This window comes from Gymnoscopelus microlampas (assembly GCF_963454915.1).
Source record: "Gymnoscopelus microlampas genome assembly, chromosome: 11".
NCBI classification, from domain to species: Eukaryota; Metazoa; Chordata; class Actinopteri; order Myctophiformes; family Myctophidae; genus Gymnoscopelus; species Gymnoscopelus microlampas.
The window spans coordinates 51,275,949-51,291,401 of NC_139948.1; the positions used below are offsets into that span (position 1 = coordinate 51,275,949).

At 42.6% G+C, this 15,453-nt stretch overlaps 1 long non-coding RNA gene across 1 annotated transcript; it reads right to left on the bottom strand.

Annotated features, from left to right (window-relative positions):
• Positions 1–12,565: 12,565 nt before the first annotated feature.
• On the bottom strand, positions 12,566–14,637 carry LOC311055160. Its single transcript, XR_014601762.1, has 4 exons — positions 14,592–14,637; positions 14,264–14,312; positions 13,416–13,462; positions 12,566–12,671 (listed from the first exon to the last, which is right to left on the bottom strand). It is a non-coding gene; the product is annotated as an uncharacterized lncRNA (long non-coding RNA).
• Positions 14,638–15,453: the final 816 nt, after the last annotated feature.

Sequence of the window (15,453 nt, forward strand, 5' to 3'; positions counted from 1 at the left end):
CTTTTGTTTATACCTATTTTTATATACTATACTAAAACACACTTCATCCACATTCTCACACACACACACACACACACACACACACACACACACACACACACACACACACACACACACACACACACACACACACACACACACACACAAACAACAACACATGATATCTATGTATTTCTTTTTTAAATAATTTTTATCCCTCGATTTTGTAACCCTTTTTTCACCCGGTGCCAATTTGCTAAGTGATCCTGGGCACTACACTCCCCCCACCAGCCTAGGGAGGCCAGGGCCGAGCTCATGCCTCCTTCAATGCATGAGCCAACTGATCTTCTCGTCACCTGACAGGGGGGAGTTTCCCTGGTTGGACGTAGCGCGTGGAAGGAACACGTTATTCCAACCAGTTCCCTTCTCCTCCATCAGGCGCCCCGGCTGACCAGGGGAAGGCAGTATAGTGACCATGATTACTACATGTTTTTGTGAGGGTATTAACTACCCTAGGAGACACGGGGAGAACATGCAAACTCCACACAGAAAGGCCCTTTCGCCAACCCCACCTAGGGTATGGGTGCTGGTGACGCGGAGGAGAAGACACACCCCCAGTGCCCACAGCGTCCCCGGCAGGAATCGAACCCAGGACATTCTAGCTGTGAGGCGACAGCGCTACCGACTGCGCCACGTGCCCCTCTCATGTATTTCTATAACATGTATATTTATATAACAAACATTAGTTGTTCCAATACCGATACCACCAGAGAAGCTGCCGATACACAGTGATGGAAGTAATCACATGTGTTACTTAAGTAAAAGTATCAATACTGCAATATAGATATACTCTGTATATAGATATAACTTCAAATGTAATTATTCTACTTAAAATGGTTTATTGGGGCTCCTTACTGTTGTGTTCATATTATACTTGTATGCACTACTGATATTAGTTAAAGCATCCAGCCGCTAGAGGGTGGTAGAGGGTTAGAAAGGAGGAGAAGGAGGAAGTGAACATGCTGCTCTGTTGTATACATGTGAGAGAGAAGTAAAGAGACGGTCCCCTGAATACTCTGTCTTTGTGATTCATCTTTGCACTAACATAACAATTGGCGACGAGGATAAAGAACTGAAAGATGACTCTGCTTGGATTACAACCGCCTTCCGCGTTCCTGGAGTGCCCGGGCGAGCCGAAAGTAGCGTTTGACGCGTGGAAAAAGTTGTTTGATAACTACCTGCTTGCGAACGGGGGGTCTAACTTTTCTGTGGAGAGGAAACGAGCCCTCCTAATTCACTGTTTGGGAACAGAGGGACAGAGACTATACAATACCCTGCCGCTTACTGCTGATACGTACGACGGATCGGTGCTGGCCTTACAGACCTTCTTCATACCAAAAGTCAACGTTGTTGCTGAGAGGTACCGTTTTCGGCAGCGTGCTCAGGCTGTGGGTAAGTCAATAGATCACTATTTGGCAGCGCTACGGGAGCTCGCCAAGACGTGCAACTTTGGCAACATGGAAAATGAGATGCTACGTGATCAAATAGTTGAGAAAACAGGCATGCCTCGCATCCGTGAAAAACTGTTATCAGAACACGAATTAACCCTTGATAAGACTCTAGTTTTGGTCAGAACAATGGAAACAGCTATGGCTGATGCAAAAACATTCATGGAAGCAGAAACGAAGCATGTTAATGCAGTGTACAAACAAGGAAATAGGATGCCTGGAAATCAAACTCCCAGTCCCAGGAGACAAAGGGAGGACAGACGTGGAAGTGGAAACAGTCAGTGTTACAGATGTGGGTCGTCAAGTCACATGGCTAATGACCAGTCTTGCCCAGCAAAGAATTCTAAATGCAACATGTGTAGTAAAATAGGTCATTTTGCTCGAGTCTGCAGATCTACTACATCAGTGAATGAAGTGGAACTGCCAGAGGTGCATGTACTATGTGTCAACAACAGAAAGGCTGTTAAAGGGAAACTAATTGGAAATTTCACTCTTGCCACACCAAGGTCCCAAATTCATAACAGTGACATGCTAGTTGACACTGGATCTGGTGCTTCAATAATTCCTAAACAGATCTACACGGAGCACTTCAAGAAGAGCAAACTCAGCCCACCTACAGTACAGCTGCAGACATACTCAAAACATAAACTAGCAGTACTGGGACGCCTTGAAGCTACAGTCACTTACCAAAATAGGAGTGCTACTGGGTTTTTCAATGTTGCCGAGTCCGGCACCCCTCTGATTGGGTTGGACTTGTGTGAAGCCCTTGACATTGAGATAAAGGGAGGACGTTTGGTGGACCTCACACCTGAACCTATAATGGACTGTGCAGTGATCTCCCCACCAGAACCTCTACTCTTGCCCATTGATCACAAGGTGGAAAAAGAAATCGGACATGCTAAGAACTTTGTGCATAAAGTGCAAATCCGCTCAGAGGTGAAACCTGTACAGCAAAAGCTTCGCCGTCTGCCGCTTTCAGTACGCGAGGCTGTCACCAAAGAACTGAATGAACTGGAAGAACAAGGAATCATTGAGAAAATTGATTCATCTGAGTGGGTGTCCCCCATTGTTGTTACCAGTAGAAAAAATGGAAAAATCCGCATGTGCGTGGATATGAGAGACCCTAACAAAGCAGTGGTGCCTGACAGCCACCCCTTATCACTGATTGAAGACTTGTTGTCAGAACTGCGTGGTTCTGTAATATATTCTACTTTGGACCTGAAAAGTGCCTACCATCAGCTGGAACTGCACAAGGAGAGCAGAGGGCTTACTGCTTTCATTACACATGAGGGTCTATTCCAGTACTGCAGAGTGCCCTATGGGCTAAGTTCCGCCACTGCTGCATTTCCAAAAATGATGAAAAAAATTCTCAGTGGATTGCAAGGCGTACAATGCTACTTAGATGACGTCATTGTCTATGGATCTTCACAGGCCGCCCATGACACTAACCTGCAGGCTGTCCTACACCGCATTCAGGATGCGGGTTTGAAACTAAATACAGAAAAATGCCTTTTCCGGCAGACTACACTGGACTTCCTGGGGTTCAGGCTGTCACCTGATGGCTTGGAGCCTAAGGATTCTCATGTCACAGCAATACTAGATCCCCTTGCACCTGCTGATGCAGCTTCCCTACGTTCATTCCTGGGTCTAAGTGCATGGTATAGCAAGTTTATGCACAACTATGCCAGCGTGGTGGAACCTATGAGGTCCCTGCTGCGAAAGAACACTGAATTCACCTGGACTGATGCAGCGCAAGGGAGCTTTGAACAAGTTAAGGGCATGATTGCTAACGGACCTGCACTGACGCTGTTTGACCCAAACAAACACACAGTGGTCTCAACCGATGCTTCCGATTACGGGCTTGGAGCCGTCCTGACTCAAGTAAACAATGCTGGAGAGGAAGAAACAGTTGCTTTTGCCTCTCACAGCCTATCTGATGCTGAAAAGAAATACTCAATTGTGGAAAAGGAGGCCCTGGCATGTGTGTGGGCTGCTGAGAAGTGGCGTGTGTGGCTCTGGGGAAGGAGGTTCCTGCTACGCACGGATCACCAAGCACTGACTACACTCCTGACCACAAAAGGAAATAACCAGGCTGGTCTTCGCATAGCCAGGTGGTCTGCTCGTCTCATGGAGTTCGATTATGATGTTCAGTACAGGCCTGGATCACAGAATAATATTGCTGACTGCTTATCCAGGCTACCACTGCCTGGAACCGGCGTGGACTACACAGAGACAGTGGAGTCAGTTGCAGCAATAATGACAGATACCGATGCTATTTCAATGGAAGATTTCAAAGCTGCATGCCACTCCTGCCCTGTTCTTGCCAAACTCTGCGCACAAATTCCCAAACCATGGCCGAGGAGTAGGACTGCTGTTGACCCTGAATTACAGCCATATTTCATGATACGTAATGAACTGTCAATAGTGGATGACTGTATTGTCAGGGGTACTTACCGCCTTGTTGTACCAGAATCTCTGCAGAAACAACTGATTAACATTGCCCACGAGACCCACCAGGGAATCCGCACTAAACAGCGTCTGAGAGTTAAAGCTAATAGAACTAGATGTTTCAATCCCTATGGTAAGTTGGCGCTCTTGAAGGTCAGAGTGGAGTGGTGAATAGGGAGGGTATAGGAATTTCATTGAGGTCATCAGGTGGGCACCCTGCTTCATCGACGTTTCATTGATGTTAGCCCACAACGTCTCCAGAGGGCTCAACGGTGTGACTGGCGTCCCAGGTACACCCCTCTCCGTTCCATACTCTCCATATCCCCCACTGGACTCTGCATGGCAGGGGCGTCCTTCTCCCTGAGTCAGGCCTACGCCTGACCGCATACCAATGGTCTTTATCTTGCTGCCCAGTTGTTGTCCTTCCTTTTTATCCACAGCCAGTTGCTGCTTTTTTCCGCAGTATTTGACACAGACTTAATTGCCTGTTGGAGGGAGCGACCCCTCACCCCCATCTTCTTCAACAGACTTGTCGTAGATGTTGCAACATAGCCTCTAGTTCCCACTTCTACTGGAAATATGAGGGTCTTCCAGCCATTCTGGGAAGCTTCTGCTGCCAGGTCAGAATATTTGTTTTTTTTCCTCTCATACGCTTCTTCAACCCCTTCTTCCCATGGTACTGTCAGCTCCACGACATATGCCAGTTTTGCTGCTTTAGACCACAGGACCATGTCTGGCCGGAGTGTTGTAACCACTATTTCTGGGGGAAAAACAAGCTTTTTGTCGAGGTCCACTTCCATTCTCCAATCTCGAGCAGACTGCAGAATGCTTGCATCCTTTGATGTTGTATGGTGCTCTTGAGGCTGGCCTGCTGGTAGGAATGGTATGAAGTGGACCTTTCCTGAAGATCTTTGTGGGAGAGCATTTATTGTGGTTCGCCTCTGTTCCAATGTTGATGCCAGCTCTCTGAGTACTTGGTTATGTCGCCAAGTATATCGGCCTTGGGCAAGACTCTTTGGGCACCCTGATAGAATGTGCCTTAGGGTTGCAGGTGCTTGACATAGGAAACAGGCGGGATCTTCTCCGTACCACAGCTTCAAGTTTTGAGGTGAGGGTAGCAGGTCATACGTGGCTCTGATGACAAAACTCAGCCGGGCTCCCTCCATCTCCCAAATGTCACGCCAGCTGAGTTTTCTCTTCTCCAGACTCTCCCAGTTAGTCCATCGGCCCTGCTTAGCCATTGAGACGGCCTTGGCGTGTCGTTCTGCCTCCTCCTGTCTTCTGACTTCCTCTACCACAAGCCGTCTCTTTTGCACAGATGTTGCTTCTTTCCACCGAGGAGCTTTTGGGATGAGTCCGAGACCTGCTCTCCCATGTTGGACTTGGCCAACCATATCCCTGAAGTGAAGAGCAGACTTTGCATTCTGAACAGCTTCTGCAGGAGTCCACTTCCTTCCCGTTGCCACCCGGGGGGCTGCTGTTCGAATGATGGCATCCTCAGATTCAGTAAGGGTCATGACCAACCTTGCTTTGGTGCATTTGAATTCTTCCACGAGACCTGCAATGGGTAATTCCAATTTGCCGTTCCCGTACAGTCCAATGGAACTCAAGCACCGTGATCACCCTCTCCAACTTTTCCACTTTAGTGATGGGGATTTCATACACAGTTAAAGGCCACATGATTCTTGGGAGTATGCCAAACTGAAAACACCACAACTTGAGTTTTCCTGGCAACAAGGTCTTATTGATGCGATCCATGTACATGATGGTATCCTTTTTGAGATGTTCAAACTGCTCGGTGTCCTTGAGCTTTGCATCGTACCATCTTCCCAAGCTTTTTACTGGCATTTCTGAAACAGTTGGCACAGGTGTTCCGCCCACATGAAATCTGTGATCTTTGAGTTGACCTTTTACAATGGAAATGCTTCTGCACTTGCTCGGCTTTAACTTCATCCTCGCCCATGTGATGTTTTGATGAAGTTTCTCCAGAAGTCGCTTGGTGCAGGGGACAGTTGTTGTTAGTGTTGTTATATCATCCATATAGGCTCTTATTGGTGGTAATCTCTGACCACACTGATGTTGTGATGCAAAACTGCAGGTCCTGGAAGTAGTGTTTCACTAGATTTGTTATTGTTGCAGGCACTTCGAAGAATTCAAAGGCAGTCCATAGTAGAGAATGAGGAACTGATCCATAGGCATTGGCCAGGTCGAGAAACAAGACATGCAGGTCCTTTCCTTCCTTTTTAGCAGTCTGGATTTGATGCCATATGACGCTGTTATGCTCCAGGCATCCAGAAAAGCCTGCTATACCAGCCTTTTGGATTGATGTGTCAATGAACTGGTTTTGTTTCAGATACTTTGTCAGTCGTTGTGCCAACACACTGAAGAAGATCTTGCCTTCTATGTTCAGAAGGTTTATTTGGCGGAACTGTTCGATGGTGGATGAATTCTGTTCCTTTGGAATCAGCACTCCTCCTGCTCTTCGCCAGGCTTTCGGGATAATTTGCTTGTCCCACGCAACCCTCATGTTTTTCCAAAGGATTTTCAGAACATCTGGAGCGTTCTTATAGACACTATACGGAACACCGTTTGGGCCTGGTGCAGATGCCGATCTTGCCTTTTTCACTGCCTGCATCACCTCACTCAGCTTGGGAGGGCTGATATCAAACTGATGTTGGGGGGGGTGATATTGGAGGGATGTCAGCAGGGACCACTATCGGTTCATCTTTTTTCTCATCAGTGTAGATGGTTCTCAGATGTGCTTCAATGTCCTCTTTTGATGTTTTAAGAGATCCATTCTTTTCTTTTGTGAATATGCCTTTCACAAATTTAAATGGATCTTTGTAGAAGTCTGTTCTAGCTTTTTCCTTCTTTTTCCGACGCGTCCGTAGGCTTTCTGCTCTGCGAAGTTTTGAAAGCCTCTGTTTTAAATCCTCTTGAAGGAGGTCGAGGCCTTCTCTTTCTTCAGCTGTTGCCTTTTTCCACAACTTCCTTTGCCCTCGCCTTTCTTTTATAAGTTGGTGGATTTCTTGAAGTCGACGAGATTTGGGAGTAGGAATTGTGTCTTTCTTTCTGACTTGTTCCTTCGCTCCAAATTTCTCCTCTCCGTAGCTGTAGATTAGGTCACCAATCTTGTCCAATTTCTTTTCTGCGGATCCTTTGATCTGACTTAGGATCAGACTTAAATCTGTGTCGATACTTTCCCACTCCTTGCTGTTAGACTTAGGCCATTTCACTAACGGCTTACGTCCTTGCATGTTCTCAACTTTGCGATGTGCTGGGTTTTGTCTGGGACTGATGGTTCTGCCTAACGCTTCTTCTTCCTCCTCCTCCTCCCGTAGGGTGCTGATGCTCTGCGGACTATGGGTTTGTTCCTGCCGCTGAGTTTCATCCGACTGATTTAACCTTCTTCTTGACAGAATCCGGTCAATGCGGGGCCCTGGGTTGGCGCTTTTCAGGCATTTCATTCGTCCTTGATGTACCTTAAGACCATGGGATGATGTTACCTTAGTCCATCCACAAACGCAAGTCTGAAGAACATGTCCAGCTGCTGGTTTCTCAAGAGTATTGCCACTTACTTCACTCGTTGTCGTGTCCGTACCTGGGTTCGTTACCGGGAGGTCAGCCAGTGAGTCTTCTTGCGCCCCTACTCTCGCAGACTCTAGGGGTATTCTTCTTTTTGAACTTTCTGTAGCCAGATAAGGTGACTCTTGTGCCCTAGTAGGGTGACGGAGCCTGCTGTTGTGGGTAGCTAGCCCAAAACAGCCCCGTTGGGGTCTATTTCCTCCTGTCAGCTGTCTCTCCAAGCTGTCACACGGTCTTTCCCTTGTCGTCAGCTGCACTTTCACAACAGTCACTGGATTTTCTTCCAGATGATCAGTTAAAGCTAATAGAACTAGATGTTTCAATCCCTATGGTAAGTTGGCGCTCTTGAAGGTCAGAGTGGAGTGGTGAATAGGGAGGGTATAGGAATTTCATTGAGGTCATCAGGTGGGCACCCTGCTTCATCGACGTTTCATTGATGTTAGCCCACAACGTCTCCAGAGGGCTCAACGGTGTGACTGGCGTCCCAGGTACACCCCTCTCCGTTCCATACTCTCCATATCCCCCACTGGACTCTGCATGGCAGGGGCGTCCTTCTCCCTGAGTCAGGCCTACGCCTGACCGCATACCAATGGTCTTTATCTTGCTGCCCAGTTGTTGTCCTTCCTTTTTATCCACAGCCAGTTGCTGCTTTTTTCCGCAGTATTTGACACAGACTTAATTGCCTGTTGGAGGGAGCGACCCCTCACCCCCATCTTCTTCAACAGACTTGTCGTAGATGTTGCAACATAGCCTCTAGTTCCCACTTCTACTGGAAATATGAGGGTCTTCCAGCCATTCTGGGAAGCTTCTGCTGCCAGGTCAACAGCAGGTCAGAACTGTACTGGTGGCCTAAAATGGACGGACAGGTGGATGCTCTCATCAAGGCATGCACTACATGTAGACAAAATGATAAGTCAGCTGTGACCCACAATGCTCCACTACACCCTGTCCCATTACCTACTGCTGCCTGGGAGAAGGTTGGCATTGACATTGTTGGCCCCTTTGAAAATGCACCTAGAGAATGCAGGTTTGCAATTACGCTAGTGGATTACTACAGCAAATGGCCAGAAGTAGCTTTTGTCACACACGTTGATACTGCAACAATCATTCAGTTCCTCACAGCAATCTTTTCACGTGAAGGAAACGTCAGAGAAATTGTGAGCGACAATGGTCCACAATTTACCTCTGCTGAGTTCAAGGACTTTCTAAAACAAAGAGAAATCGTGCACCTGAGAGCATCTGTGTACTATCCCCGTGCTAATGGAGAAGTTGAACGGTTCAACAGGGTTTTGAAAGACTGTCTGCAGACTGCTTCAATACAAGGCATACCCTGGAAACCATTCATACGATCCTTTCTTATGGATTACAGAGCAACCACTCATGCAACCACTGGAGTCAGCCCATCATATCTACTCTATGGAAGGCAAATGAGAACAAAACTCCAGATCGTGGATGTCATTCCTGCCACAGTGGATGAAGGTGCTGTACGAGAAAGGGTGAAGAACAAACAGGACAAAGTGAAACAATACACAGATGTGAAGAGGAGTGCAAAGCACCAGCACTTCCACCCTGGAGATCAGGTTCGAGTCAGGAAGCCATGGAAAGTTAAAAAAGGAGTACAAAAGTTCACAGAACCACGGACGGTGGTGAGACAGAAAAGTCCTCACACATACCTGCTGGATGATGGAAGGACCTGGAATGCATCACACTTGTCTGCACTACCAGTGTTGGACACGGAAATGGAAATGGACAGAGAACTGGGGAATCCCCAACCAGGGATCCATGCTCAATCAGAGACTGATGGACAATGCAGACCGTACAGGGATAGGAATTCCCCTGCTTGGACCAAGGACTATGTTTTGGGTTAGACCTACAGGGGTCAGAACCGGCCTACATAAGCTAAGGACACTCGTCAAAAAAGATATTGTACATTGTAATCCTGCTGTTGTGATTCCTTACCTGCTGATACATACTTATGCCTACTGTTGATTTATTTGGTTTAAGTTACCTGCTATAGACAGTGTTGATTGATTGATTGATTGATGTACTTTATTTAGTAAGACATGAGAACAGTACATGACAGTACATAACAGTACATGGAAGTACAAATTCGCAATACAAGGTCTACTAAACTGGATAGCTCAGTTAAGCACGTAGCTTGTTTAAGATGAGATCCCCACGCACACAAATCATGATGACATATAAGAGACAGACAGATATACACACTACTATACAGAATGTCATACAGCATGGAAAATGTTTATTGTAAAGGAAGACAATTTGAAATTAATGGTTATGTAAGCTGTTGGCTTTATTGAAACGGGGAGATGTTGTGTTCATATTATACTTGTATGCACAACTGATATTAGTTAAAGCATCCAGCCGCTAGAGGGTGGTAGAGGGTTAGAAATGAGGAGAAGGAGGAAGTGAACATGCTGCTCTGTTGTATAGACGGGTTTCCTGTTAGTAAACATGAGAGGAATATGACCGCGCAGAGGAGGGGGAAGCCTATGGGTGCGTTTGGAAATTACGCACCGGAGCACACTCGCCTATTAGTTTGTATTGGCCAGTGCGCTCACTGCCGCTCAGGGCTGTATTTTCGAACGCGCCTTTCACCCGGGCATGCGCAGATTGCACATTCTGCTCTGTGATGACGTCGCGCGGAAATCCGTCTATACATGTGAGAGAGAAGTAAAGAGACGGCCCCCTGAATACTCTGTCTTTGTGATTCATCTTTGCACTAACATAACACTTACAAATTGCATTGTTTGTTTTTAATGTCAATAATTAAAGAAGCTTTTGACCAATGTGGCCCGCACCCAAAAATGTGTTTGACACCCCTGCTCTAAACTGAAAGTGACTGGAGTATTTTTAATTTGTCACCAAAATCCCTTGAATATGATGGAAGACATGATTAATGATTCCTGTTATTAAGCTTACAATTCATATCATACACCATACAGTAAGAAGTCATATAACTTTCACCAGCTAAAAAATATGAATAAAATATTAAAGCAAAAGATAGTGATACAGTATGATATCATGACAATACTAATTGTCACATTTTAATATCACGATATATCGTGGGACAATATATTGTAATCTCTTTTCGTTTATCACTTGGGGAAGGTCGTTGATTAGTTTTTTCAAGTCAGAAAAAGGGTCATGGCATTTTATGTCAGTGCACATACGTTTTCTCCAGGGGTACCTTTCTTTAAAAAATGACATTATAGACAACATAAAGAAAATTCTGTATACCTGTTGATAATGATTATATAAAGACTTATGATACAATAACAGAGGTAGGTTATATGGAGGAAATATGTTTAATTAATCATTGTTACAGTAAATATGTTGAATTAATCATTGTTACAGTAAATATGTTGAATTAATCATTGTTACAGTAAATATGTTGAAATAATCATTGTTACAGTAAATATGTTGAATAAATCATTGTTACAGTAAACATGTTGAATAAATCATTGTTACAGTAAACATGTTGAATAAATCATTGTTACAGTAAACATGTTGAATAAATCATTGTTACAGTAAATATGTTGAATAAATCATTGTTACAGTAAATATGTTGAAATAATCATTGTTACAGTAAATATGTTGAATTAATCATTGTTACAGTAAATATGTTGAAATAATCATTGTTACAGTAAATATGTTGAATTAATCATTGTTACAGTAAATATGTTGAATTAATCATTGTTACAGTAAATATGTTGAAATAATCATTGTTACAGTAAATATGTTGAATAAATCATTGTTACAGTAAACATGTTGAATAAATCATTGTTACAGTAAACATGTTGAATAAATCATTGTTACAGTAAACATGTTGAATAAATCATTGTTACAGTAAATATGTTGAATAAATCATTGTTACAGTAAATATGTTGAATAAATCATTGTTACAGTAAATATGTTGAATTAATCATTGTTACAGTAAATATGTTGAAATAATCATTGTTACAGTAAATATGTTGAAATAATCATTGTTACAGTAAACATGTTGAATAAATCATTGTTACAGTAAACATGTTGAATAAATCATTGTTACAGTAAATATGTTGAAATAATCATTGTTACAGTAAACATGTTGAATTAATCATTGTTACAGTAAACATGTTGAATTAATCATTGTTACAGTAAACATGTTGAATTAATCATTGTTACAGTAAATATGTTGAATTAATCATTGTTACAGTAAACATGTTGAATTAATCATTGTTACAGTAAACATGTTGAATTAATCATTGTTACAGTAAATATGTTGAATTAATCATTTTTTACAGTAAATATGTTGAATTAATCATTGTTACAGTAAACATGTTGAATAAATCATTGTTACAAAGCATTCTACAGAAATCTGCCTAATTATCACTTGTTTCCTGGATTTCAAATGTATTCATATTTAGCTGTCTGCATGATCACATTACTGGAACCGGCAACATTTTCAATGATATGAAGAAAATATAATGTGCTCATTAGACCAGTTTATTGGCACAAGCAACCCTGAACTACTGATTTAGAAGGCATTTGTAGAATCAGCCTCAGGTCTTAATATGATAAGTAATAAGAGGGAGTAAAACAGGTGGAGAAGAGAACAATCAAAAGCCTTTTCCTTCAGCGTCTACATACACGTCACCATGATCACGATTACCAGCCCAGTCTTCTATCGATTTAATCTTGATAACCATCTCTGAATTCTTGCACCACCTGTGTTTAGCCTTCAGATTGAGCTCATTGCTGATCCACTTGTACCGTCCACTGTTCTTCCCCTCATAGTCTACATAGACGTACAGCTCAGCCATCTCATTTTGACCAGATACAATGTGCGCTGTGTTTGTTTGGCTTGTTTTTGTCTGCGTACTTGAATACCCCGCATTAGCAGAAGGTGCACCACTCCCATCAACACTAACTCCCACGTTGTAACCACTTTGTGCTCCCATGCTGCGGCCACTATGGACCTGAGATACATTTCTCTTAAATGTAATGGTTCCTCCACAGCCTGTTGCAGCACCAGCAGTCTTCTCCAGTCGGATCTTGCCAGCACCTAGATCATCATATGTGCCACCCTCCAACTCGATTTCACGATGCAAGTCGAGCGGGTGGTGGATGATGACTGCAGCATTGCCCATTCTAAAAGCAAAAATAGTTAGATGTAAGATTGTGTGTGTGTGTGTGTGTGTGTGTGTGTGTGTGTGTGTGTGTGTGTGTGTGTGTGTGTGTGTGTGTGTGTGTGTGTGTGTGTGTGTGCGCGTGCGCGTGCGTGCGTGCGTGCGAGAGTGTGTGTGAGAGTGTGTGTGTGTGTGTGTGTGTGTGTGTGTGTGTGTGTGTGTGTGTGTGTGTGCACACACAGCTTGCATATAGCCTACATCCACAGTGTCTTATCTTAATCATCTCTGTTCAGGGTTGTGTAGTTAGTTTGTGTTGACGTGCCTTGTTATCAATATAGAATATATGATCCACATAATTTTACCGTAGACGACTATATTCTTAATTATATAAAGAATTGGCACTGGAGCAAGGATTTGAGCCTTTTTTATCTAGGTCACAGGGTGCAAAGCACAGAACAAAAACAACAACTTTTCAATGTAAGGTTACATTGAAACGTTGTTTTTGTTCTGAGTTGCTCCAGTGCCAATTCTTTATTCAGTTATACGTGTCCGCTCCTGAGACTCACCGGATCAGCCTGATTTCGGCTTGAGGCGCGGTGGAATATCCATTTAATCCTGATATTCTTAATTATGTATTAGTTTTCCCAAACCAGAAACTATAATACTGTAACTGCATCTAATGCTATTAAAGTCATTTTCACCAATAATATCATGTTTGCTATATGAATACCAATCAGATTATTGTAATATGATTTAATATATTTACCTCTTGTGTTGTGTTGGTGTCTCTCGCAACTCCCTTCGTTTATCTGACTGATAAACAACATTTATATAATTTACAAACAATGATAATATACCTACCTTTGTTATTCATTATCACAAGTAAATGTTGTTTTTATTGTGTAGTATATATGACAATATAACCAATCTGGGAACCCATCAGCAAATGAAGAAATGAATCTGTTCTTGAGACATTACAATTGCAATTTAAGTAATCTAACTATTGGTTAATGTGACTGAATAGGGCCTACTGATATATTGTAGCATAGAACTTGTTTTCAGTTGAGCCTGATAACAAGTCAACAGTAAAGTGAATAGCTGGTGACACAGAACTGACACAAGGAATTAACTACCAGACTGCTCAGACATGGTAGGAGCGACACCGGAGCGGCCTGAAGTGGAGAACACAACTCCACCAGGGGCGTAGCTATGGGTGGGCCAAATGGACCCTAACCTATGTGACTCAGAGTTTCCATTGACGCTGCCGGTCATCAAAGTATTGCCGAATGCGACAAAAACCCAAAAAACAATATTTTTTGGGGTGAACTACTCCTTAAATATTTAGAGAAAATTTAAGGCAAACATACGAATGAATTAATACATACATTTTACGTTGCCCACCTATTTTCAGCCAGGCCTAGCTCCACTCACATGCTTCAGCACTGGATTATGTAGAAAACAATTGGCCATTATGATTTAGCTTTATCAAACCAAAAACTCACCTACCGCCTATACCAGCAATACTGTTAACTGCATCAGACTCTATTAAGTCACCAATTATGTTTGCTATATGAGTAAAAGTCAGATTATTTTAAGATTAATGAATTATTTTACCTTTTGTGTTGTCACCGTTTGTCAGTCTCTCACACCTCCTTTTGTTTATCTGAATGGAGAAATTCTGATCAGATTCATTTTATTGTCACTAAAGATTGGTTAGGTAAATAGCCTACATGTGAAAATCTAAGCTCAGAATCCACTACAATAAAAACATAAAAAACAATAGTTTAACAGGATATAAAGAAGATACAACCTAGAACCTAAAAACAGTTATCTTATACAAAATGATAATATGCTGTCAATATACACATATCTGCATATTAATATATTAGATTATTATAACAGATGTTTAACAGATTAGTTTAATGTGAATTCATTATTTTACCTCTTGTGTTGTTGGTGTTTGTCTTTCTCTCAAAACTCCTTTTGTTTATCTGACTGGATGTCCTAGCATGGAGAAATGAAAGCTATTTATAATGATAATATGCCACACCTCTCCCTCAATGTGTGTGTGTGTGTGTGTGTGTGTGTGTGTGTGTGTGTGTGTGTGTGTGTGTGTGTGTGTGTGTGTGTGTGTGTGTGTGTGTGTGTGTGTGTGTGAGAGAGAGAGAGAGAGAGAGAGAGTTAAACCACGTGTGGGCGTGTACATCTGTTGCTTCTCAAACTTGTCTTATGTCAAAGACCTCCAGTTTGGTAAACATCACACCCTGGACCCCAGAACTCTTAGAGTGCACTGGGAAAGACAGAACTGTTAGGGTCCATTTGGTTCCATTTGTGTTTAGTTTAGTTGTCCTTTGTGGATGTCCAGGACTCCTGGACCTTCTGTATAGTCCAGAGGTGATGAAACTTTGATGATGTAGATGGACACTATATTTACAAACTCACTCCAAAGGAACACTATATTTACACACTCAATCATCATATCAACTCCACTTTTATGTCTTATAACTGATCATTCAAATAATGCAAACAGAATAAGTGAATCGTTTAATTAAAAGAAAACTGACTACATTAGTCACTAGTTTAACGTGAATAATAATAATAATAATAATAATAATAAGGGTAATAATAATAATAATAAAAGCAATAATACGGGGCCAGTGAATGCAGAAAGAAAAAAGAAAGATGCAATGATAAGTAATATGCACAATAAGCCATAGAAACATACGTAGAAGACTGAACTTGAGAGACAGAAAACCATCCAATTAACAAATGAGCATTTTAAACCCTCACTAACCTTAACTTCA